Source organism: Balaenoptera ricei, chromosome 14 (assembly GCF_028023285.1).
Source record: "Balaenoptera ricei isolate mBalRic1 chromosome 14, mBalRic1.hap2, whole genome shotgun sequence".
Classification (NCBI taxonomy): domain Eukaryota; kingdom Metazoa; phylum Chordata; class Mammalia; order Artiodactyla; family Balaenopteridae; genus Balaenoptera; species Balaenoptera ricei.
This window is the reverse complement of record NC_082652.1, coordinates 67,809,206-67,835,825: the sequence shown is the minus strand read 5'-3', so window position 1 is coordinate 67,835,825 and position 26,620 is coordinate 67,809,206. Positions and strand designations below refer to the sequence as shown.

Sequence of the window (26,620 nt, the reverse complement as noted above, 5' to 3'; positions counted from 1 at the left end):
CGCCAGCAGAGAAGCTATGGGCAAGGGGTGAGCGAGGGCACGTGTGCTGGCTCCAGCCCAGCTAGGGAAACCCTGGCCGGGGCCTGCCCCCGTCCCGGCTGCCCCAGCTGCTCGGGGCAGGGCTGGCCTCCGCAGCTGAAGGGAAGCAGGCCGGGCATAGCGGGGTGGGGGAGGTGTTGAATGGAGGGGAGAGGTGTTTCTTCCTCTTGCTGAACTGCCACTCTTAAATCAAACAATTCAATCCAGGTGGAAGAGGCTTGGCAGCTGGGAGGGGAGAAGAAGGAAAAGCAGACGATAAAAAAAAAAAAATCAATAACTCTTCCCCATAAAATAAATTGAGATTTGTGGAATTCACTTCCACTTGACATCAAAGATGCCGATTTGGTGAATTCGTTTAAGGCCGAATTGAAAACGTATCGTTTTAATCCAGGTCCCCAAGCTGCCCCAGGCTCCATGGCCAGGGCCCTGGGGACCAGGTTTATGGCAGCTCTGGATGCTTATTTGGGGCCGATTGATCTCTGTTGCTCTAGAGAAGCTGTGTTCAGGGCAGCCAGCAAGGCCTTATGATGCCCTCTGCCACCCCCGTCTCGGGGCCAAGGCCCCTCTGGCTAGGACACCCCTGGGGCACTGACCTGGTCCTGTTTGGCTGCCTGAGAAGTGACTCTAAGAGTCAGAGATGAGGTGGGCGGGAACCTCATGCAGCTCTTTGGACCTCACTGGGCCTTAGTATTTTTTCCTCCTATAGATGTATGTGGGATAAAATAGAGGACAGAGTCCACAGCCTCGGCTCTGGGTCCCCCAACCTTTCCTCAGTGCTTGAGGAGGGTGTGAGAGTCGGTGTGGACGTGGGGGCACAGAGCAGCTAAATGCTGAGAACCAAAGCACGCACAGGACAGTCAATGCCATATAAACTTCCTTGGCCTCGCCTCAAAGAGACCAGGTCAAAAACATGTCCAGTCAGGGGCCAGAACACACCTCAACCACGGCTAAGATTCAGCGTTCCCCCTACTAGGGTGTTGTTCTGGGGGCTTCCCTCTGCCCAGGGCGTGGATGCAAGGTCAGGAGAATCTGCAGGCTGGCAGGTTAGGGTGAAGCTGTCTATGACAGGAGAAGAAAGACAAGGTTTGGTAGGTGTGGCGAGGACCACTCAGAGCGGGACACTGGGAAGGGTAAGCAGCGCTGCTGTTTCCAATGAAGAGTTTTGAATAGCAGGTCCAGGTGCAAATCCCAGCTGCATGACCTTAGGCAACTTAACCTCTCTGGGCTTCAGTTTCCTTATTTAGAAAACTGAGGAATTGGTTAAAAAATAAAAAATAGTTTAATCAGAGAGGATGGCTAGCAGCCTTACATGAGAAACGTAAACCACTCGGCATGATGCTTGGCAGACTATTGACAATCAATTTAACTGTTTGGATGATGACAGGGACCAGCTGGGGGACCTTGGACAGCCACTGAACCCTCCTGCTGGTCTCAGCGTCCTGCTCTGTAAAGTGAAGGGGTAGAAGCAAGTGCTTTCTGCGGTCTGGTCCACACCAGCCTGGACTTGCCTAGACTTTGCTTCTGTGGGTCCTTCTCAACCAACTGACCGCAGAGCTGAGCAAGGGCTGTTCATCAGAGGGCCTTCAGTCTCAGCAGCTCCCGGGCCCTAAACCTCCCGAACCTTGGGCAGAGACACGTGGGCATCTGGAAAAGCCCCGAGGGACTCAGACAGACAGAGGCCAGGACGGGTAGCACCGGCTAAAGCAAGATCAAAACCATGGCCACATCTACCCAGAGCTAACTCGGGCTGCTGGGCCCAGGCTTGGGCTCCGGCACCCAAACTTGATTTGACCTCCTCAAATTGAATGTTCACTTTAGCCTAGATTTGCAAAGCAATTTGTTAATGCTTCTGTGCGGGGGTTGTTTTCTCTAGGGCTTTAAAGAAAAAACTCATTTCAATGTAAAATTCACAGCACCAGATTGAAATGTATTCTGAGCAGAGTGAGCAGTTCAGAATTTCCAGGCCCTTGCGATCAGCGCACGTCACATTGTAATTACACCTTTCTTTGTGCGTCAGCTGCAGGCCTGGCGAGGAAAATAGAAGCTAATGCTAACCCTTTTGAGGAGAGAAAGGACTTTTGTGCCTGTTCCTTTTCAGAGAGAGCTCTTCCAAGATGACAGGAGAGAGGGACACCTGAATTAATCTATCAAGGGGAACAAAACCATTAGTATCTTCAGCCTCCTTAGCCAAGATCGGTTCCACTAAACAGTGTCTGGAGCTTAACTCTTATTTCTTCAAATGCACTGGAGGAAAAAAATGAAGCATATTCTTTCTAGCACATCTTGGTTGATTTTGTTCAAAGATGATCCCCAGTATCCCTTCCTTAACACGTGTGCGTGCGCGCGCACACACACACACACAACTACAAACATGAATATACAACATGCATACTCATACATGCACACACACATATATGCTCATCCATTCATGTTCCCATATGCCACACACACACACACACACACTTCATAAGCTTAGTCACACATAAACACACTTCCATGTGTTTAAAAAACAATACTAGCAGACCTTGAATGGGATTATAGTTCCCCAAATACAGACATTTGGGTAAGGCCTGGTTTAGATGCTCTAGGGAATTTTTGTTAATTTTCTTAGGCATGATGATGGTATCATGTTTAAATAGAAAAATGTCCTCATTCTTAGGAGATACAGCTTGAAGTATATTCAGAGATAAAGTGTCAACATGTCTGGGACTTGTTTTCCAATGATTCTGAGAGAGAGAGAGAGAGAGTGACAGAGACAGAGTCGGAGAGAGAGAGAGAAAGGAAAGATAGCAACTTGTTAACAATCATTCAATCTGGGTGTATTGCAGAGAGGTATTCATTGTACTATTCTTTTAATATTCTGTATAGTTGAAATTTTTGCCAATTAAAAATTAAGGAAATAAAGATTAGTGAGAAGTTTTCCACATTGCATCCAGTTGTCAGTTTCTTTAAAATCTGCTCTTAATATCCCATCCTGTTATCTGCATATGCTGGTTGCATAAGGACTTCAAATTTTGATAATCCTCACACAAATCCAACTTTGCAAGCAAGCATTAGGGGTTCTCATGGTGACTGGAAAAGGGAGAGGATCTAAAAGGGTGGGAGAGAAGGAGAGTGGAAGACTTTCTTGGGTGGGGTGAAAATTTGCAACACTCTTACCTTAATCTTGGTTAACATGTCTTTATTCTCTCACAGTAAGTATTTAATGTAGGTGTCATAGCTTCAATCACTCAAGCTTAATGAGCATCGCCGATTAATATTAATAGATTAGGTCTGTAGAGTGTGAACTCAACTCTATAGGTAAAAAGAAGGTATGTGAACTTCACTTGGCAATCAAACCAAAGACGACATGCAGGCTAATTTTCAGATCGTTGGAGGCTGTGGACACCTTGCCCCAACTCCCTGCCTTCTCTTTAGAGGCAATTGTCAGCTACCGTTTGTGGGGGAAAAACACACACAGTGAAACCTGCCACTTGCTCCCCCATTAGAATTGTCATGATAACGCAGCCCTACTCCCTTCTCAGCCCTTAAAAATGATAACAGCTAACAACTATGGAAGGCTCACCACGTGCCAGGCTAACTGCTTTACATAAATAACTTACTTAACTCTATGGAATATGCAATATGGAATATTATTGTCCCCATTTCACAGACGAGGCGGCTGAGGCAAGGTTGCTCACAGCTGGTGCGTGGCAGAAGGCAAAGATAGTCCTGTGTGTCCAAGACAGTCTGTGCTCTTAATTATTTTGATAAACCATCAGATTCACTATCCCTGCCAAAGACATGATGGCCTCTGAGGCTGGCTGCCTCCCTCCAGCAGGCCCCCCGAGGATGGATTCTTGGCCCCAGCATTCTGAAACATTTTCTGTATCTGATCTTTGTACAGTGAGGCCTCCATTAACAGTGAGAAGCCATTCCAATAACACCTTGCTTTGTCAGAACCTCTGGGTTAGAATAGAGGCTGCTCATTGCCTGGTGTCCAGCCCGTTCACCAGTGCCCTGATCCATTATTTTGCTTTCTCACACCACCCCACCAGTCACACACCGGTGCTCCCAGCCACAGTATCTGTGTAGAGCAGCCCCGAACGGGCTAATTTGTGTGATTTTCTCCACTTTAAAGGTCCTTACTGTCCTCTATTTTAAAAAAGAAGTCAGAACAGGCCATCATGGACAAAGTCAAGTCAGGTAACCTCCCTCCATTGTGCCTGCCAGGAAGAACTCCATGCTCCTGCTCTGTGGGTTCATGGGGAAGCTGATGCTGGTTACCTTCTAGCACTTCTTCCACCCTGTGCCTTTTCTGGGCAGGTGGCCACTCCTCCCCCATGTAACTAGGGGCAAACCTTGATTGGTTTAAGCTAGTTCTATTACATCACCCTTGGTTAGAAGTTGGTTTAGGGATGAATGTAGGACCCTACATCCTCCCATTGGGCCATGACCTCTACTTAGGGACTTTGAGGAAGTTTTCCTCACTGATGAATAGCTGACAGAGATGTCCTTGTGTCTTCCCAGGACATTGTCACAAAGTGATGCCCTGAACTGCTATAGCCAGGCTGCTGTCAGCCTGAGGATAAAGCCCCTGCAGATGGGAGCGGGGAGAGGAGAGCACAGAAGCAGGTCCTCACTCTGTCAGGACTTCCTGTGTTGGGAGATATGAATCTCCGTTTTGAGCTGAATTTTCTGTTATTTGCCACCAAAAGTATCCTGACTGATAAGATCCACATCACTTAGCACACACTATGTTATAGTCAGTTGCATGGAACCTCTCTTCCTGTTTCTGTCCTGTCTGGGCTAATTTTCTTCCCTTTCGTCCTATTCATCCTATACTTTTAAAAGCCAGTTCACTGACTGGCACATAATAAAAGGGAATTTGTTAATTGGGTGTCAGTGTATCCTAGAGCCTCTTAGACATTATCCAAAGGGATATATTCATCTCACATCTTTTTTGGAATGAAGAGGGTGTATAAATGTGTAAGTGAGAAGGGAGGAAGGAAGGAAGGAAGGAAGGCCATATAAAATACATCTGTTAAAATATTTTCTTCTATAAAGGGTTTCCATGGCAACCTCCATGGGTGAGGCCCCATCTCCAAGGGCAGTGTGAGATTAAGATATGGGTATAGCAATGGTTTTCAACTTTTTCTTAATCCATGCCCTCCTTTGATAGTTTAACGTTCTCTCATTTCGTCCAGAGATTATTTTAAGGTCCCTTTTAAGGACCTTCTCTGTCTTGAGAATCTTTATCTTCAACAATTTTCCACCCACCAGAAAGATTTTTCTCAAGCTTTAATTTCTGTAGTCTACATTTTTAAAAATTAGGTTTTAAAAATATCCTCCAAATAAAATTGTAACATCAAGTCTTCACTTGCAAACCGCACACCCCCTAGATGTTCTAAGGCAGCCCTCCTGCTGGAAAACCTCTGGTCTGAAGCCCTGTGTGGTCACATGCAGAGACCAGACAAGGGCAGTAAACCCCAGAGCTGGGGTTGGTTGCTGCTTCAGTGTTCGCCTTAATTGCCTACTTTGTTAACTGATGATTATAAGCAATGAAATAGCATATTGTGCCTGCTTTCTTTTTATCTTTGGGACTAAGTTTAATTGTGTTTGTGAGTTGTTTCAAATGTCCTTTGATAGTTGAGAGGTGTTCCTAATGTCTGTAGCCCTTAATTTTTTTTTTCTTAACATCTTTATTGGAGTATAATTGCTTTACAACGGTGTGTTAGTTTCTGCTTTATAACAAAGTGAATCAGTTATACATATACATATGTCTCCATATCTCTTCCCTCTTGCATCTCCCTCCCTCCCACCCTCCCTATCCCACACCTCTAGGTGGTCACAAAGCACCGAGCTGATCTCCTGTGCTATGCGGCTGCTTCCCACTAGCTACCTATTTTACATTTCGTAGTGTATATATGTCCATGCCACTCTCTCACTTCGTCCCAGCTTACCCCTCCCCCTCCCTGAATCCTCAAGTCCATTCTCTAGTAGGTCTGCATCTTTATTCCCGTCTTGCCCCTAGGTTCTTCTGACCATTTTTTTTTCTTTTTTTTTTTAGATTCCATATATATGTGTTAGCATACAGTATTTGTTTTTCTCCTTCTGACTTACTTCACTCTGTATGACAGTCTCTAGGTCCATGCACCTCACTACAAATAACTCCGTTTCGTTCCTTTTTATTGCAGCCCTTAATTAAATGAACCAAATGTTAGGATTGAGGATAAGATGTTCCCAGCAACCTCACAGTCTACAGAGAGCAGAGTGTCTCTGGCCACTTCATGAATTCCCCGGAAGGCCTCTTTCAGGCAGGAAACATGGTTATGCAAAGCTGGGAAACAGGAGAAGACAGGAAAACTTGGGACCAAGAGCTCAAAGAGAGGTACAGCCAGAAGGCAGAGGTGAGCCCACATAGCCCTGGGTCTCTGAGCAGGTCCCTGGCCTGGCCACGGGGCACAGTTCAAAACCACGTGGGATCCCAATTCCAACCTCTCCTCCTTCAGTCCATCCTGCTAGTGGGCAGACCCTCCGAAATACTGTTCTCCATATCAGTCCCTGCTTAGAAACCTTTAGTTCATCCATTCTACAAAAAGTGACTGGACACTTATTATACACACCAAGCACTGTGCAAGGTGCTTTGGGGATGCAAAGATGAAAAGGCAGTGTTTTCCCTTCCGGAACTCTAGTTGAAGAGGGGAGATGAGGCATGAACAGAAATAGCATGTTTGTATACTGTACTGTTATCATCCGAGCATATAGTCTAATGCACCATAGTGCCTGTACACATAAAAAAGTAGCAAAGTACTGTAACAGAGGTTACACACTTGCCAGGGAAGATCAGAATGCTAAGCCTCACTGTGCCTCAGTTTCTATATCTGCAAAATGGAGATAATAATAGAACTTTCCTCAAAGGGTGATAGTGAAGAATAAATGAATTAATGCATGTAAAGTGCTCAGAATAGTGTCTGGCACATAGAAAGTGCTGTAGAAATATTTGCTGCCATTACTATTACTTCCAGCTAAGTCAAGGGGTCCTGTGGGTTTGGGGTTAAGTAGAAATATTTGCTTCCATTGCTATTACTTCCAGCTAAGTCAAGGGGTCCTGTGGGTTTGTGGTTAAGTGGGGAATAAGAAGCAGGTGGCCTCAAAGAGTATTTAGACTCCCCAGCCCAGCCTTCGGCATCCCAATCTCACATTCGCTATTTTCTGTCACCACTTCCAGGCACGGGACCTGGTTACAGCCAGGGGGGTCCGCCCACGCACTGCCCCCCCCCATACACAGGTGCACCCCCTCCCCTGCTCACGCTCTCTTCCCTCTCTAGCTTACATATCTATAAGCAGGCAGCAGCGGGTGTCTCCCAGGGCTGGAAATCCTGGAGCAGCCGAGCCCCAGCCATGTCCTGTGGAAGTGCTGACACCACCGGGGTGGTCTGGGGCCGCACCCTTGAATTGGTCCAGTGCCTAGATGATCTCGCCTTCCCTGGATGCATCCACATGACACTGTGCACGTAACCAGATGGAAGGTGCAGCTCTGCTCTCAGCTGCAGGTGCCTACACACAAGACACACCTTGAATCATAGCCCACCTGATGAGGCACCTGTGTGTGGCAGCCATGCTGGAGGTATTCTTTGGGAGGCAGAGACGAGCTGTGCAAGGCAATCAATCTCCCATCTGACTTCCGATCGCAGGCAGATCTCCATCTTCACCAGCCACTGGAGGGGCTCATGGCCACTTCAAGTCTCACCTCTGGTTCCTCCCACCCCTCCTGTTCCCACAGGTCCTCCTCACTCCTCCCCGCTAATTGCCCTTAAATTCTTCTCCTTTGGGCATTTGTTTTTCTCTAGGCCCTAGTCCCAAACTTAGTTTTCACACACAAATGCACTAATATGCTTAGCAAAACAAAAGTCTCTACCATTAAGCAGGATCCACTCCTTAGGTGACAATAGGTGACCGTGAGTAGCAATATTGTCCTGCTTTATTCAACCCAATCTTTTCATCCTTTAAGCTGAATCCTCAGGCTGCTTGAGGTGGCTTTCTTCCTTGGCCTCCCCAGCAGTCCCTTTCTCAAGAAAGACCCCTTTCATGAGTAACTGTCGATTTCTCCTGACTCAGCGGGAAGGTCCCTCTCCACCTCCGCCCCCTTTGACGCCCAGCCTCACCTCGGGTTGGCAGAAGCTCTATCCCCCTGCTGACCCCTTTCTGCCCTTCCTGCTTCCATCACTCATGCGCCCACCTGGACGTTCATCCTGGCCCTCAACGCGGGCTCACCTGTGCTGCTAGCTGACTCCTCTGACCGTGTGCTCCTCTGGCGAGGATGGGTGTCCCAGGCCTGGTCCATCCAATGCCTCCACCAGCCAGGACTTGGGATCTTGAGGGAGTGACCCAAAGGTGCCAGGACAGTCACAGGTTGTTCTCAGCGGTTGTGGCACAGCTACGGGGACAGCAGCGGGCAGTGATGGCAATACTGGCCCCGGGGTCCTGACAAAGACTCTCCTTTAACTCAGCTTGAGTCAGGCTCCTCACAGTTCTCTTTCTGATTAGGCCCTGACCTTGACCTCTGTCCTTGGCCTGCTTAGTAAAAAGAAAAATCCCCCACCCTTGGTGGTTGATCACCCACAATATTTGATCAAAATCCTCAGCCCCACGCCCAATACCTTACACCTTGGCCTGCCTTCAGCAAGAATCCTGCTGAGTTGATCTACAAGAATCCTCCCAGCTTGGAGGTTTCCTCTTAGTCACTTTATATCTGCTGACTCTGTTCCTTGGCTGTAAATCTTTGTTCGTTTTGTTGTTTTTGGAATTGGGCTCAATTTCTCCACCCTACTGCAAAGCCCATCTCCGTGGTCTTTACACCTATCATCACGATGGTCCTAAATAAAGGTTGTGTCGTGAATAATTCTTTCTCTGACAGTCCTAAAGCAGACTTTTCTGCTGGCTTGATCTCGGCTGTGTTGTGCTTCTTGTTCCATACCTGATTCTCTGTGCTTGAGCCTTGCGAGCTACCGATTATATTCCCAGAAAATTCCCTCTCTCCTTCCGTCAGAGTTGTGGCAGGTAAGAACCAGGACCTTTGCATGGCCACACGACAGATGTCAAACAGCTGGCAACTGGCTGTGTGGCTGTGTGACCCAACGCAAGGAGACCTGCCTAGCACAGGCTCTCACACTCACCCCTGTGTGCAAGCCTGGCACAGAGGAGGGCCCTGGGGTTCACACTGCATGAATATTGAGGAGGACCAGGCAGGCCCATTGCTAAGGAAATCTCTTTGGGCTTAAACAGCCTTCAGCTGACTCTAAAGCTGAGGTACTGGTGCCTGTTTAAGGGTGAAAGGCTGCACCTGCTGCAGTTCCCCAGGCCTAATAACTAGAAGTCAATGTTAAGGACAGAGGAGGGGGTTTATTTCCTCACCAAGAGGATGAAACTGAGCTGTCACAATGCTCCTCTCTTTGCCATCCCACGTGATCTGCTGTTCTCCTTGCCCTTCTCATACGTGCCCCTGCTTCACCTTGCTCCCTCCCCCCATAATACCAACTTCTCACTTCCAACTTGCAATTTGCCATCAAGTCCAGTGCAAATACTACCTCTTCCAGGAAGCCACCCCAGATTAGCTCCACTCCCTCTGAACATTTCTCCCTAGTCCTTTACACAAATCACTTGGGAGGGTGAACAAGATACATATAGATAGAAAGATATAGATATATATTCAATAGATATAGATAGATGATAGATAGATAGATAGACAGATAGATAGATAGACAGATAGATAGACAGATAGATAGGTATGGCTTCTCTCTTGGGCTGTTTGTTCAGTGAGGGTGGAATGTGTGGTTGGATTCCTCTGTGTATCACCAGTTCTCAGTTCAGGGAAGACGTGCTCAAAGGGAATGAATGCATGAAATCTTTTCATCCAAATGAATGTCCACAAATGCAGTGCCGGCCTCAGAGCCCGCCCAGATTCTTAGACAGGGCCTTAGGCCCAGTGGAAATACATTTTTTTCTGTTGAGACACATTGCTGAGTAGTCATTTGAAGAGTTAGATGATCGAGTTATTAAATATACATACTCCTTCTGATCGGGTGGATAAGAGCTAAACTTTGGGTAGAATTGATGCAGAATTAGATAATAGTCAAATATAAAGAATTTCTTGGGCTTCCCTGGTGGCGCAGTGGTTGAGAATCTGCCTGCCAATGCAGGGGACACGGGTTCGAGCCCTGGTCTGGGAAGATCCCACATGCCGTGGAGCAACTAGGCCCGTGAGCCACAACTACTGAGCTTGCGCGTCTGGAGCCTGTGCTCCGCAACAAGAGAGGCCGCGAAAGTGAGAGGCCCGCGCACCGTAATGAAGAGTGGCCCCCACTTGCCACAACTAGAGAAAGTCCTCACACAGAAGTGAAGACCCAACACAGTCAAAAATAAATATAAATTAATTAATTAATTTAAAAAAAATGTACTTAAAAAAAATGGCTAATTGAGGCTCTTCCTTTAAAAAAAAAAAAATTAAGATCTTAAAAAAAAAAAAAAAAAAAAAGAATTTCTTGTCAATTAAACATAACTTACAATAGAACATGCTGCTTTGTAAGGCATGAGCTCCCTGTTTTGAGAATTCTTCCTGCAAAGACAATCAGGAATCCAGTGTTTCCCATATACAGGTCTCGTCTTTGGAGCAGCTGTACCAGAAATCTTCAGAAAACTTGTTAAAATTACAGATCTCTGGACTCCACCCCTAGAAATTCTGACTTAACAGGCAAGGCATGGAGCCTGGAAATTGCCATATTTTGTACAAAACTCTCCAGGAAATTTCCCAGCATGGCCGGGTCTGGGAAGCCATGTCTCATTGGGGTCTCCACCCAGAGTGGGATGCTGGATCAAGCAACATCTGAGAACCCCCTCGGCTCAAAAAGGTGTGTGTCTTCTTCCAGGTTGGATTAGGACACCAGGCTGGTGTCTGACCTTCTCTCCAGCTTTTTTATCCCCCAATATGGTTATTGGTGGTCCCACTTGTTTCTTTCTTTGGAGAAATTCAAGAAGCCTACTCAGCACAAAGGAACCCTCTCTAAGATGTCTTTGAGAGCAAGAGGCCCAATTCTGATGGACTGACTCTGTGTTCACTAGGCTTCATGATGTCATGGGCCTGGACCATACATGGTCCTCCCTCCCTCCCTCTTTAACCTGGTACTACAGCTCCTGAGCACGTTAGAAACCTTGAGTGATAGACAGGGAGCCCTCGGGCAGCAGCACAGTCATTTTGAGGTTCTTGGCCCATGAGAATGATCATGTCCTCTTTCAAAGTAACCTCGTGATTGAATCTAGAGGGTGAGGTGCTGCATTTTATGTAGAAATGTCCCCAACTGCAGGATGTTAGATGTGAGCCAGCCTTGGGAGGGGTTAACAGTAGTCAAATATATTTCCTTGTATCCATCACTGCATCAGACCAGTTGACGTATGTCTGTCACCTGCACAGGACTGGGCACTGATTTTGGTCATCTTAATCTAGATTGTGCCCAGAGCCAGGCTCAGTAGAGGTTGTGATGCAGCCCGGCAGGAAGGCTTGCTTAGGTCCCAGGCAGCCCAACCCTCCTCCCACCACTTCTTCCTTAAATTTGGGACTTCGAGAGACCTGAAATCCTGGAGAACAGGAGAATATGCTTCTTTCTCTTTCTTCACATCTGGAAAGTTGAAGAGAAAATAACAAACTTTCAGTGCCTTGAATCAGGGTCAGCAAAACAACAAATCCATGAAACTTGTCTTTACTTCTGTCCCACTTCCCTTCTCAGGGTCACCCTTCTCCCCACCCTCATGCTGTGTCCCAGCGCAACCCCCCGAGACCTTGTCAGCTGGCTGGTAAGATGTGTGGTGATTAGCTCCCCACATGCTGAAAGAGCCATGAAAGAGCCCTCCATGAAGAGCAGGCTCACGACTCTGGGGGTTTGGGCTCTCCTGACACCCCTCAAGTCACCCCGGCTAGGTGGCCACACATACTCCCATAAGATCCCCAGCATGAGCTCTGCTTGATACTGAGTTGTTTTTTTCTTTTTCTGACAGTGCAGTATTGCATATAATAACAATTACCAATGACCTCCACTGGGTTGTCCAATCTCATTATTGCCGATGCATTTGGTACCTGCCACTGCCAATTTGCCTCAGCTGAGGTTTTATTCAGTGGGATATGATAGAGCTGTACAGCAATCTTTTTCCATTTAAATAGTTTAATTGAGGAAAGCTATCAGATGTTTCTAAATTTAATGTATACAACAATTTGCTTTTTCCTATCTCTTTTCAGAGTTGGGTTGGGAGAAAATGACATCTGATTCTTATAGAAGGAAAGCAATTACATTTTGGCGTCTGCCTTCCCCGGCTTGCATATGTTTTTAAACATAAAAAGAAATTCTTAATATGTAATTGTCAGGTAATAAAAAGGGAAAAATATTTTACTTTCGTTTATGAAGTAATTTTTCAAAAGCATAAGGGAATTACATGTTAATGTTTTATGTTTATGACTGCACTCTAATACTGCACTATTTCTTCAAGTTTGGGGTCTTTTTTTCCCCTCTCCGAAGATGAGAGCTGAGATGATCAGGCCTAGCTCCAACTCTGTCTCCCTGCCAGAGCTGTCCTTGTGTACTCAGAGTTGCCTTCTCTGAGCTCCCTCCTCAGACCGCCCACCTCTGCACCACGATTTGACGCTTGTTTTCTACATTGAATTCTTAGTGTGGGAGACTGAATGGTCTCCCTATCTAGATCATAAACTGCGTGAGAGTGGAGAGAATTGTTTTTTCACTCCCGTGTTCTCCGCAATGCTCAGCAAAGGGCTCAGATCAAAATAGTTGGTGCTCAGTAAACACTTGAACAAATTTACTCACAGAATTGCCAAATAACTAATCACCAAATAATGAGAATGATTTTATTCTAGCATCCAATGAATGATACAGAGAAGAGGCCCATTGAATGGAATGGGATGGATGTATGGATGGGTGGGTGGATGGTTGGGTGGATGGTTGGGTGGATGGATTGACAGGTAGATGGATGGATCACAGACTCCACACAACTCATCTGAAGTTTCTCTGGCATTTCGTCCAATTGGATTAGACCTGATCATCTCCCAAGCTTTTTCTTAGCAACAAGGCCTATTTGCACCAGACAGACTAAGATCATGGGTCTCAAAGCATTTTCCAGAAAGGACCCTGGGGCTACTCACAGAGTCATAGGGTACTGGAAGGGCCTGGGTGTTACTATCTCCATTTCTCAGAGGAGAAATAGGTGGCTTCCAAGTTTATTATAGCGTTTCCTGAGATTTTATGATTATAAGCTTCAGCCCAACACTCTCTAGGAATTCTGTCAATATTTCTCTTTAAATATCCTGACACTCTTCTGGATGACTCTCCTCTCTCCTCAAATATCCTATGTCACTTCTCAGTAGATGAACTCGCCTCAAACTTCAATGAGAAAAGAGAAGTAGTTGATGGGACCTCCATCTTCCCTCCACGAAATCCTCAGTCTGATCTGTACTTGTACCATCTCTCTCTTCCATCCTGTCTTCATGAAGAGCTGTCCTTCCCCATTAAAGATGACCTTCCACTTGCATGCTGGATCCAATGCCCTATCTTTTGCTGAGGACATTGCCCTTGTAAAGACATCATCCGTATCTCCTCTCTCTTACATCATTCCTATAAACACATCAACACACCAATGTGCTTTATTTTGTCCCTAAAAAAGATCTACTCTCTTAATCTTGCTTCCCTCTTCAGCTGCCACCTGATCTCTCTGCCTCCCTTTCCAGCAAAACTTCTGACTTGTCTGTGGGGACCATCTCCACTTCCTCACCTCCCATTCTTTCTAAGAGGCACTCACTTGGCTTTTGTCTGCACACCCCCCTGCAACTGCTCTTGTCTAGGTCCGCAGATTTACCTCCCTGCTGCCAAATCCAATGGGCAATTTTTGGTTATAATCTTGTCCTCTCAGCAATCATTTAGCACAGAAGGAGGTTCTCAACTTGTTATTTATTCATTCATTTATCTGTTGCCTGTCTCTTACTCTAAAATGCAACTTTCTGCAGATGGAGACCTTGTGTATCTAATTTCAGGGTGTAACCCTGGTGCCTACTCTGGCACCTGTCATATGGCAGACGTTGAATAGATGTTGGTGTCACCCAATGCATTTGACTCTAACATTCTCCAATCTACTCCATATCACTGAGACGTAGAGACAGAGAATTTCAGACTTGGAAGGGCCCTTAGAAATAATGAGTCTAGTTGCCCCAAAGATGAAGTAATTAGCCTGAGGTCACACTGCTGGAAATTTCTGGAAGAGCTGGCCCTTGGTTCTCTGTCCAGGCTCTTTCCATAACACCTGGCCCTGTACTTGTGTGGCAGAGCCCGAGTGCTGTGGAATCCACCCAAGGCAGGGACAGGAATTGTGATTTCTCAGGACCACAGTGGATTCAATAAAAAAGCAGGGAAGAAAAGTGTGCACATGGCAATTCAAGATATTTCTTAAGATCAACTTTGTGGGAAAGTGCCTAGCTAGTTCAGCTAGTTAAATGAACATATTTGCATTTCGGAAACTTGTTAGACTACCTGTTTTCACAATTAAAATAACTTTATGGTTTTCTAGATCATATAAGCAGTACACTGTATTGCAAATAATTCAGAGAATAGAGAAAATTCTAAGAAAGTAAAATTATCTGAAATTCCATCACCTTGAGGTAATTGCCATTACAATTATTTTGATCATTGATTGAAGTATAATACAAATACAGAAAAGTATACAAAGCATAAATGTGCAGCTCAATGAATTTTTAAAAAATGAAAATTCATGAATCCACTACTGAAAACATGAGAGTGTGACCAGCTCCCCAGAAGTCACAATTCCACCTCACGGTCACTCTCCCTACCCCACTCCTCAATAATCATTACTGTCCTGACTTCTTACACCATAAATTAGTGCTTGCTGACCTTTGTATAAATGAAAATATCAATGTATTTCTTTGTGTTTTTAGCTTTCTTTGGTTCAATGTTATAGTTGGAGACTCACCCATGTGGTGGTGTATGGATGTGATTTGTTGGTTTGCACCCCTATAAATATTCCATTGTAAGAATATTCTATAATTTATTTATCCATCTACTGTTGATGGGCATTTTGTGTTTTTGGTTTTAGACTCTTACAAGTTGCTGCCACAAACATTCTTGTACATGACTTTTATTGCACTTGAGCCCACATCTCTGTTCAGTGAACATCAGAGAATAGAATTACTCCATCGTCATGTACATGTACATTCAACTTTATCAGATAGTTTTCCAAAGTTGTTGTATCAATTTATACATTCACCAACAGTGTGTGAGCACTCCCATTGCTCTACATCCTTACCAACTCTTATTCTAGGCATTCAAAGGGTATATATATCTCATTATAACTTTTTTTGACTACTGATAAGATTGAACACCTTTTCATATGTTATTGGCCATTTCTATATTCTCTTTTGTAAAATGTCCACTCAAGTCTCTTGCCATTTTTCTATTGGATTGTTGGCCTTTGCTTACTGATTTGTAGGAGTTCTTTGTTAATTTTTACATGTTGCAAATCTCTTCTCCCACTTTGTGACTTGTTTTTACTCAATGGTTTCTTTGATGTTCTTAATTTTAATGTAGTCCAATGTAGAAATCTTTTCCTTTATGGTTAGTGGGATTTCCCTCAGATTTAAGAAGTCTTTCTCTACCCCAAGGTTGAGAAAAATATTCTCTTATATTATCTCTAGAAACTTTATTGATTTACCCTTTACATTGACGGCTGTGATACACTTGGAATTCACCCTTGTGTATGGTGGGAAGTAGAAGTCAAGTTTTTTGTTGTTGTTCGGTTAGATATCCAGTATATTTAATATGATTTATTGAAAAGACTTCCTCTTCCCACTTCTCTGCAGTTCACCTTTGCCAGAAAGTTTCCACATGTATGTGGGCTTGTTTTTGGACATAGTTCAACTCCACTGAGTTGAACAGGTACCGTATTTCTTAGTTTCTGTAGCTTCATAAGTCCTAAGTCTTGATGTTTGATAGGGCAAGATACCTTCACTTCCCCTCTCCCCTACATTTTTTTTTTTTTTTTGGTCAAGAATATCTTGGCTGTTCTTTGTGCCTTGCATTTTTATATAAATTTTAGAATTAGCTTGTCAATTTACACACAACACGTATACGCATACGAGCACATGGACACACACACACACAAACCTGCTGAGATTTTTACTGGAATTGGATTGAATCTACATATTAATTTGGGGATACTTGGCATCTCTATAATATCCAATCCTTGAATACATCATTAATATTTAGTGAATATTCTTTCCTACTTCTCTCTCCATGTATAGTTTTATATGCACACACATATACACACACAATTTTACATAAATTGGGTCATACCATTCATGTTAATTTTATTAAGGTCAACATTATTTTATATTTTGTATCTTTTGCTAAACCTCTCTGATTCCCTGCACACACAGATCACATTCTCCCTATCCTATACCTCTACTATGTTTGCCATATCAAACTGTTTTGAATAGTCCCATAATATTCTTTATGCTCATATGGTCACTTACATACATAAATATATGTGTGTCCTTTATGGGGGGTCATAATTACAAAATGGGTCATATTATACATTTGCTTTCCTCACTGAAATCATATCCTGATAATCCCTCCAGTCAACAAGAAATGGTATCCAAGATAATCTTTTTTAAGAGCTGCACAATATACTATGGAATAAATGCCGGACACTTTAGTCAAGTATTCCTCTATTGATGGACATTAATCTTGTCTCTGAATCTGTGTAATTGTAAAGAATGATGTGATGTGAACATCTTTGACCTTGAACAAGTATCTTTTCTTACCGTAATTTTGTTTTTAAAGGACTGATTCGCAGGAGTGGGTTACTAGGCTGAAGGGTATGTTTATCTTACATTAAGAAAAATCATTGCTCAGTTTCTTTCTAAAAACATATTTCACATTTCCTCTAATTATACATACATAATGAGGATCTTTTCCCCTAACATTTCTATCAGTGGTGGGAGTTATCACTCTTTTAAATTTTTACTAGTTTTATAATAGAAATGATATCTCATTGTTGCTTTCATTTGTATTTATCTGACTACTAGAGAAGTTAAATATCTTCTCACATTTATTGATATTTGAATTTGATCTTCTCTGAAATGTCTCTTCATACCCTTTACCCATTTTCCTGTTTATTGGATGTCTTATTCATTTGTTAGAAACTTTTGGTACAGTTTAGACAGTAACTTTTTTTTTTTAATACGCACTTGTGGATTTTATTTTATTTTATTTTATTTATTTTTTTGGCCATGCCATGGGGCTTGCAGGATCCCAGTTCCCCAGCCAGGGATTGAACCCTGGCCCTTGGCAGTGAAAGCGCTACGTCCTAACCACTGGACCACCAGGGAAGTCCCTAGACAGTAACATTTTATCAATCATCTTCATTGAAATCTTTTTCCTATTCCATACTATCCTCTCCCTCAACCATAATCCTTGGGAGAGATATATCTATATATCTATATCTATAGCCCTTGAATTTTCTTGTAAAAAGTTTATGGTTTTATTATTATTTGTAAGCCCTTTGTCTAGGCAGAATTTTTAAAATATGATGTGAGGCAGGGGATCTAATTCTATTTTTCTCCTAAGCAGATTATCTGCACCATTGAATAAACAGACTGCCCTTTTTCTTTCTTTAAATTTTTTAAATTTTATTGAAGTATAGTTGATTCATAATGTGTTAATTTCTGCTGTACAGCAAAGTGATTCAGTCATATATATATACATTCATTTTCATATTCTTTTCCATTATGGTTTATCACAGGATATTGAATATAATTCCCTGTGCTATATAGTAGGACCTTGTTGTTTATCCATACCCCTTTTCACTGGGATCTATTTCTGGGTTTTCCACTCTATATCTATGTCAATCCCATTCTTTACATGTTGTCATATCTGATAAGAAATCAAGTTATCCTTCCCCAACTATTCTTAAAAGTTCTTCTTGGCCTTTTTCAGACATTTACTTTTTGTATGCATTTTTAGACAATTTAATACAGTAAAAAATAATCCATCTGAAATCCAATTGGAATTTCATTACATTTATACAGTAATTTGGGGGAGAACTGAAATTTTTAATTCTCAAATATAATATCTCAAAGATATTAAGTCTTCCCGTTCCAGAAGGTGGCATGTTTTCCATTTGTATAAATATCATTTTATTTCTTTCAAAAGTATATAAACATTTTCATATCAGTTCTATCCTATGCTTGAATTTTACGTTTGTGATGTCTTTAATATCGAGGAGTTAGGCTCAGCCAAGTATCATAGACTGAACTTGCGGACTAAGACAGAAGACCTTAATTAAACCACCGATCTGTAAAAATAAAAGCAAGCCCACTGGCAGTTTATAGGGACAGTATGTCATACTGACTCTGAAGTCAAGTAGATTTGGTTCAAATGTTGCTTACTAAGTGAGCCCCAGTTTCTTCACCTGTGAAGTCGGTGTAATAACACCTACCTCACTGGGTTGAGGTAAGAATTAAAGAAGATCCTATGACAGAGAGTTGGCATAGAGTAGGTGGTTAGTAAGTGCTTAGGGAAGGTTTTTTTTCTTTCTTTTTCTTAACTGTTCGATAATTTGGAAGAGAAAAAATATTATCCACACATTGCATATAACTCACTTGGAAAACTACAGGGGTCTTTGGTCTTCTGACCACCCCAACAGCTGTGCTCCCCACCACCACCACCGCCCCCCCACCCCGGGTCTCCTCCCTCCCAGGCTCTCTCCCTCCGCATTTGGAATCTGGGCCTCTCAGGGATCTTAATCAACAACATTTCTCTCAACAGCAGTATCCTGGGCTCAGAGTTCTATGCATATTACTTTGTGTGACATGTTTGCTGTTTTTGACATCTCATTTTGGTCTCCATTGTTTTTCTTTTGTGGAGGAAACTAAGACCCTAGTAACTACAGTGGTTCTCAACTTTAAAAGACCCTCAACCCCTCTCAAAAAGTCAAGACAATTTTTAAATATAATTATAAAAACATAAAATGAAAGTAGTTTATAATCAAATAATATGTATGTCTGTATGTAAACTCAGGCATATCTACACTAGAAGACAGTGAGTCTTGCATCTACTCATAGTAAATAAGTTTGTATTTAAGACTAGATGATATTTGACTGAAGGCTACTGGAACTTCTTTCTATTTGACATTTTGAGAAAAATGGCTAAAAAGTATGTTTGGGGTGTGTGTGTGTGAGTGTGTGCGTGCGTGCGTGTGCATATGTGTGTATATATCCATATATGTCTCTATGTCTATACACATACATATATACACACACAGATAGATAATTTTGTTACAGATATGTTATACTGCCATAGTTCAAATATTGTCATGTGTCTAAATGGTAAACAACTCTTAAGATGAACTGGAAAAAACACTCCCGTTTCCTTTGATTTACGTGGTAGCTGCTTTCTTGGGAACACCAGAGTATATTTTAATCAAAAATACTTTGATTTATGCGTGGAACAGAGTTTAGGCTCCAGTCATAGCAGGCTGTTCATCTGTACAGACTGGCAGGTTTCTCTAGGCAAATGTGGGCTTGCCTCGCACATGGCCGGATTTCCAACATCCCAGGCTTATCTCCCCACGCAGAGGCATCCCCAACTGTGGCACCAATCAACAGACCCGCACAAAATACCCAAATGCCCTCTAGGGGGCAGTCCCAGCCCCACTGCCAGCTTCCCCACCATCTCGGAACCCAGCGGGGGCCTTCCGGGGAGCAGGGCCTCGACGCCAGCTCCGACCCGGGCGTCCCAGCCGGCGAGGACCCAGTGGCCGGGAAGATGGATGGGGTGGCGCGCGTCCGGCTGCCCAGCCAGGATTTCTTCCGACCTCCGCGGCTCCTCTGTTGGCGGAGAGAGCAACAAGCTCCCGGCTTATGGAGGAGGTCAGGGGAAAGTGATTTCAATTAGAGGGGGATCACTGAGGTCTCAAGCCAACACAGACAAGTTGTGTAACACCGGCGGCGGGGTGACCGGAGTCATTTATCCTTCTCGGAGCCAGTCAGCCTGGGCTTTGCAGGAAGCCCCTCTGCTGTCCCCGCCCGCCTTCCCACCCGCATCTCCCTTCTCTTTCTGTCAGGGAAGCAGCAAGAGTGGCCTGCTGCAGAATATCTCATCTGCAGCGTGAGGGAGGAGGCAACCCATCTAAAAGATCCCAGGACCGAAGCCTGCAGAGGATGCTAGAGGTCTGCCTCTTGCCCCCAGGCAAAGATGCGACCGATGGTTTTGAGAGTTTCAGGGTTGGCAGCAACGAGAGGAAAAACCGGGAGAGGCCGGTGTCGTGTCTGGTGGCCTCCCCACCTCCCGCTTCCTTCCATTAGAATCCTCCCATCCTCAGGCCTCCTCCCGCTTGAAGTCGCCCTGACCTTGCCTCTGGTCATTCAGAGCCCGTACTGTTCAAACAGGACATTGTGCACTGTTTCCAATGGTTCTTGAGGTTAGTGTGTTTCTCCAGCGGCTTGTTTTAGCCCCTGATTCACTTTAGCCGACTGTATTCTATCTTACTGCTTTCTGAGTTCATGTTCATTTCCAGGGACCAGAAATAGACACTGGCAAACCAGATATGTGCAGCAGAAGTGAAGACGGCATGAGGGCTAAGGAAGCAGGATGGCATGAGCACCTGATGCTGAAGAAAGGAAGAGGGAGGCCAGCAGAGCTGTCAGCAAATTCTTGAAGACTGTCCGTGGTGCTGGGATAGCAACGCTTCCATGAGGGACTGTTGTGCAGGTTAATGACCTTCGAGGGCAGCTCACCCAGCAGAATGTCTGGCACATGATAGGTGTCTGAAGAATGGCAGCTGTAGCATCCATACTGTATGGGCACACAGCGTTCAGGCCAATTTCAGAGGTTTGAAGTGGGCCGATGGGTGGCAATTAGGAGGTTTTGCATCTAAAATTCTTTGACTCTAAAATGTCCTTCACCCCGAACAGAAGAGGTTTGGAACTCTGGCCACCTGGAAGGGAAGAAAAGGGCTCAGCTTGGAAACTAAAATTTATTTTTTTCAAGGAGGATTCTCAGAGGTATAAAACACAGTGTTTGCCCTCTTGTGAAAAAAATGCTACAAACTCCAAATTGTGTGTGTATCCACAACGTGTACGTGTGTGTGTATGTGGGTGGTGGTGATGTCCCAGATGTCCTAGTGCAGAGGCCCAGGCTCTAGGCCGGCCCTGCTGCTAAAATACATGACCTCAGCAGAGGCACTTAACCTCTGTCAAATGAGGCCTCAATATCTTTCCAACTCACCTCACCCGGGTATTGTGAGGATCAACCGAGATAATGGAGGTGGAAATACTTTGAAAGCAAGGAATGTGCTACAGATGTCAGGAAGTATGAGTTCGGGCAGAACTTCCCTCTGACAGGATGGATGGCTCACAAACTTAAATAACAGTCTCAACGCTTAAATGGCTATTTAAGTTTCCACCCACCTGTTTTAATTATTTTAAAATTATACATGCATCACAACCTAAATGGGAAGGAAATCCAAAAATGAGGGGGTATATGTATATGTACGCTGATTCATTTTGCTGTACATTAGAAATGACCACAACATTGTAAAGCAACTATACTCCAATAAAAATTAATTTAAAAAAATAATTAAAAAATAAAATTATACATGCACCACAGAGAACTGTGGGTAGTAGTGATCTAGACTATGCCTGGATGTTGCTTTCTTTTACTTGAGATAAACAGTCGACCATGGAGCAGTGGTCTACACTTGACCCTTTAGGGAAATGCCCTTTAGGTTTGGACTCGTGTGTATGTGTGTGTGTGTGTGTGTTCAGCATCTCTCTTGCCTCTGAGTACTGACACACCCGTATGTGCCACTCCTCTACATGCCCTTCTGCTCCAAGCCACCAAGCGTCACCTCATCCTCAGGCTGGGCTTTCCCACCTCTGCATCTCCTGAAATATCCATGCCTGTCCTACTCCTGGCCTCCCAGCTCTGGAACTACCTCTTGCCTTCCCTCTTCTGCCCACTGTCACTGCTCAAAAATTACCCATGTCCAGTTTAATGGAAACTGTTTTCTTTATAGGGAAATGGCAAAAATTTATACTTGGACAGAAAGGAGGTAACAGTTTAATATCTTACCCCTTCTGTGGTTATGAAAGTTCTAACACAGAAAGAAGGGATTTCAATAATGGAATTCTGATATGATGAGAGGTAAATGAGAGACTAGTACCCACAAATCACCAAACTCAGGAAAGCCTAAAGCTGGCCCCGTAACTATCTGCATGTACTGTGCCCATAAGGACTGAGCTTTGGCTTGTTCTACTGAGGTACTCCAGCCACACCCCTAAATTCACATTTATATATCATGTGTGTGTGTGTGTGTGCATGCGTGCATGTGTTTCTGTGTTGGATACTGGATACACAGGTATACAATAAAGAAGGCACTGACAATCCCTTGTGTGTGTGTGTGTATATATATATACATACATGTATATAATCCATATGTATAATATCTATATCTACATATGCCAAGGCTCAGAGTCACAGAGTAAGTTAGTCTGCAGTATGCATATGTTTATAATAACCAGAGTCCAATTGGCAATTTCTATCCATAGCTCAGAAGGACAAGTTTCCTATTCAAGAATCATCTTTTCATTTATCCTCCTTCTCCAAAGCCAATAATTAAAAATTCTTCTTATAAACATTAGTAAATTAAAATGTGTTTGTATTTCTGATACTAGTGCCAGCTCAGCAAAACCACAATGTGTTTGCACCTCTGATGTTTTACGTCACATGCTTTGAAAACAGAGGTATATATAGAAGCACAAATATAATCCATTTCATATTCATCAGATTTAAAAAAAAAATTAACTCTGATTAAAAACAACTCTGATGAGTAGTATAAACTAGCATCACCATGAGTCTAAAACTATGCGTTCCCTAGAGCCCAGTAATTCTTATACTCTCATACACAAGGAGTCATATAAGAGTGTTCACTGTGACACTATCATTGCAGGAAAAAACTGTGCCATTGCAGGTAAAAATAATACTGTTCCACCAACACATAACTCAGTAAACAAATGGACAAACAAAAACAAACTTGCAGAACAATTTGTTCAATGTACCATTTATATTCATTTAAAAATCTACACAAACACTACAGTACTATCATTTGTTCACAGATACATTGATATTTGTAAAGGTGTATAAAATAGACTGGAAAGACACACACAAAATTCATGATGGCTTGGTTGTGGGGTGCAGAAAGGGGAATGGCAGGAGAAGAACTGGGGAGAAACAAAAGACACTGTCCATTCTACTCCAACTATTGTATTTCTTTTTCTTAAAAAAAATGAAACAAATCTGACACAATATTAATAACCATCAATTCTGATGGTGGGTACGCCAGTCTCTGTTATATTGTTCTCTGTACTTTCCTGTAATTTTTAAAAATTTTCTGAAAATAAAAAATAAATAAGCAGATGAACACAGATAAATAATTAACTAGAAGCACATATGCTGTTCACTCATCTACCTATCCAATTACCACACATCCTTTAAGGATTAATCAAATCCTGTATTGCCCATAAACCCCATCCTGCTAACCGACCCACAGAGATTTCTCCTCTGAATTTCCCTAGCACTGTATGTGGCATGCATGTGGTCCCCAGATTATATTGGGTTTTGGCACCTGGTCGTATCTGTCTCATGACATTTTCTGTCATTAGAATCTGTGAGTCTTATCTCCTGGAGGTATAAACATCTGAAAGGCAGGACCCACAAGGGCCCCTTTTCCTGCCTTCTCTGAGCACAGGCAGGGCTCAGAGGCCCCTCTCAGGACCTTCTCAAGTAGAAGGCCACCTTTCAATGTAAGGACTTTCAATTTCAAAGACTCCACTTGAGAATAGTATCCATCAGCTGAGAAAATTCAGAATGATCAAATCACCTAAGAATGTGATAATGTATTTAAATGCACTGGTTTGTTTATCAATCACAAAAATCCATCAGCTTGTGAAAAATGCTGTTTTCATGTACAAACAGTTTTCCTTTCAGACTCCTGATAATGCTGGGTAACCCAGTGGATCCCCACCTCTCTTACAGCCAATCCTCATATCCCTTTGTTGGGTGTTCCATGGCCCCCTGTTGAGCACCACAGCTCCAGTTGGTGCTCCATCCTGCCCCGGGCCATCCTGCCCCATCCCCTTGGTACCTGCTGTGGTTCAGTGTCACAGACTTTCCCAATGACACAGTGCAAACTTGATTTAGCCCCACTTTCTGCTCTGACTTGCTTCTCTGCAAATGTGCATCACCACTCTCCCTTCCCCAAGGCCACATCTCCACCCTCTAAACCCAGCTCAGAGGCCGCCTTCTCCCCCAAACCGCTCAGAGGCCGCCTTCTCCCCCAAACCTTCCCTGTTGCCATCAGCTGGAAGTAATCTCTCCCCCTTCCATGGCTTGCTACCTACACTGCTGTTATGGCCCCTAATACCATCTACTTCACCCTACAGTTATTCTTTGAGGAGTGAACTCTGTGAAGACAAAGTTGCTGGGAGGGAGTTGCTGCATAAGCAGACAGCCTCAGGCTTTTGGCTATAGCCTGTGCCAACTGTGGCCCATGTAAATCTGCACACCGGGGAAGAGGCAGAGCCACATTCTCGCGACCGCTGCAGGACAGAAATGCCAGGCTGTCCAGCCCTTTACCACACGGAGAGAATCTTAATCTGGGCCTTCCCACCTCTAAGTGGCCTGACCCACAGCAAAGGGCTTTGGACTAAATTTCACTGCTGTATCTGATTATACACCCCAGCCCTACACCCACACCCTCCTCCGAGGAGGCTGGGAGCTATTTCTTTTCTGCTGACCTCATACCTGTTCCTCCAAACTTTCACAGATGACTAGGGTCCTTAGACAGTGGTTGGCTGACCCTCTCCTTCTCCCGTAAACTTGACCTCAGCTGCAGTGGCCAGCAGTGAGCCAGAAGTCCAGAGGCCTGGGCTCTTTCCTCTTTGGTCATGCCATCAGCAAAATGGGCTGGTGGCACTTCCTCAAGCCCCTTCATCTCTGAAGTTCCAGAGGTCCCTTTTCACTCTGGAGGACAATTTACAAAACAAACAAATAACAACCTGGTCACTGATGGTGAACTTTTGGTCTACAAATTCCAAAATGGTTTTAGCGCTACCGCCGTAGGACCATTGGCAAATTTTTTAATTGGGGTACTATATTATCTCCTCTATGTAAAAGGGGATGAAGTGGCCTGCGGTGGTGCCACCTCCAGATTTGTTGTTCTCACCCACTCTGAAGCCCCTGGGGACCCCATGTTACCTCCAGGGCCTCATCCCCGCCCCCCTTTCCTGCTCTGCGCCGCTCCCTCCCCATTAGAGAGGCACCTGATCCTGGAAGGTGAATTTTAATCCGACCTGGGAGATCCCAGGCCTATGACATCGCAAACAGCCCCTTCCCACCCGGCTCTCCACCCGACAGGACAGGCTAGACGGGGCTCTGCGCTGCGGGGAGCCGGCCGCGCCGAGGACGCTCACCTCCAGGATTTCTGGGCCGGGGCTGTGGCGGGGGTGGGCGCCCTGGAGGCGTCGCAGCTCCGCGAAGCCGTCGAGAACATTAAGCCTTTGCACTCCCATCCCTCCCTCCGCACCCCACCCCCCACGAGATTGCTGATCAAAAAAGGGAGGCAAACAAAGGCGGGTGAATGGGAATCAAATTGAGTTGGGGCAGCGGACAGATGGGGCCTGCCAGGCTCCCACAACCCGCCCTATTCATTAAAAAAGAAATAAAATAAAATAATCCGCCTCCTCCCCGCGGCTTTGCCAGAGGTGGGAGGGATGGGATGGGGGTGGGGCGCGGGGCCAGATGTTTTCCAAACCACAGGATCCCAGCCGGCCAGCTTGCTAACCCTCGTCCCCCAGGTTAATTGTCTCGCTCATGCTTGGGACTTACGTTCTGTATATCAGGCTTTCCTAGAGCGGGGCGTTTCTGTACAGAAAGACTGAGGCACCGGAAAGGGAGGAGTGGGGTTGCAACGCAGGAAGGCTGCCCAGCTGCTAGGATGTCTGCCCCGGGTTTGCCGGGAGCTGAGGGGAAGGCATGGGGAGTCGAGTCTGTCCCCTGCATGCCTGAAATTATTTCCTGCCAAAGCCTCCTTCCTGGGGAAGTGCATGGTCAGTATTAAATCAAAACAGGAGGATGCCTGATAGGAATTCCTCCATATTCTCCTCCCTGCCCGTGCCCACGTGCAAGGTAAGTTAGATGTCCAGAGCTTTCCAGTTACAGAGAACGTTCCCGTTCCCTCCATGTCCTCATTTAATCCCAGCAGCAAACATGTAAGTTGCATAAGGCTTGGCTAGCAGTCCCAGTTTACAGACGAAATTTGACTTCTTAGAGTTGTATGTTACTAGATTACAGACTCCTGGTAAAGCACTGTCTAGAACACGTGAAAATGCACTCAGGTGTGTATCACACACACAAACACACGTGCCAACATTTGCTCATGCCTCTGCATGCGTACTGCTAGGCACTGGGCTATATAT

The 26,620-nt window shown here is 44.4% G+C and overlaps 1 long non-coding RNA gene across 1 annotated transcript; it reads right to left on the bottom strand.

Annotated features, from left to right (window-relative positions):
- Positions 1-19,177: 19,177 nt before the first annotated feature.
- Positions 19,178-25,710, bottom strand: LOC132347720 (uncharacterized). The gene is made up of 3 exons (XR_009497278.1): positions 25,616-25,710; positions 24,948-25,166; positions 19,178-21,081 (listed from the first exon to the last, which is right to left on the bottom strand). It is a non-coding gene; the product is annotated as an uncharacterized LOC132347720 (long non-coding RNA).
- Between the last annotated feature and the right edge of the window lie 910 nt (positions 25,711-26,620).